Source organism: Neopelma chrysocephalum, unplaced genomic scaffold, assembly GCF_003984885.1.
Source record: "Neopelma chrysocephalum unplaced genomic scaffold, ASM398488v2 Primary Assembly neopelma1_347, whole genome shotgun sequence".
NCBI lineage: Eukaryota > Metazoa > Chordata > Aves > Passeriformes > Pipridae > Neopelma > Neopelma chrysocephalum.
This window is the reverse complement of record NW_020898011.1, coordinates 3,370,722-3,371,256: the sequence shown is the minus strand read 5'-3', so window position 1 is coordinate 3,371,256 and position 535 is coordinate 3,370,722.

Below are 535 nucleotides of genomic sequence, written 5' to 3'. Positions count from 1 at the left end.
CCTCTGAAGATGAAGTTTAAGTTTTACAATCTGTTGTGTTAGTTGGAATACAAAAAAAAAAGTATATATATATATAAAAAGAACAAAAACCTCACAACCACTGGCCTTATTTTCATGTAAAGTATCATAGAGTGGAAGGTTATACACTTGTATTTATCAACTTTGTGCAACACTGAGTCTCCTTAAACAGCATTTTTTAAGAAGCTGCTGGGCTGTGGAGGATCCCCTGGGAGGGAACAGCAGCCCCAAGGAACAGTAACATTTTATGGGGGTGTGAGAAGTGCTGTTGCTTGGTGCACAGGAGGATGTTGCAGGTGAGTGAGGACCATCTGGAGTGGAGGGATTGTTTTGGGAATATAGCATAAAAATCAGTTCTGCTTATATAGACAAAAAATTGTCTGCAGCTACAGTAACTAACCAGTGTTACATCTTAAAAGCAGGTGGAAGTTCAGACATAAAGGAAGGAAAAAGTACAGTGTAACCTGTAATTATATAAAACACAAGAAAAATAAATGGAATTTATAGAGTGATTTTA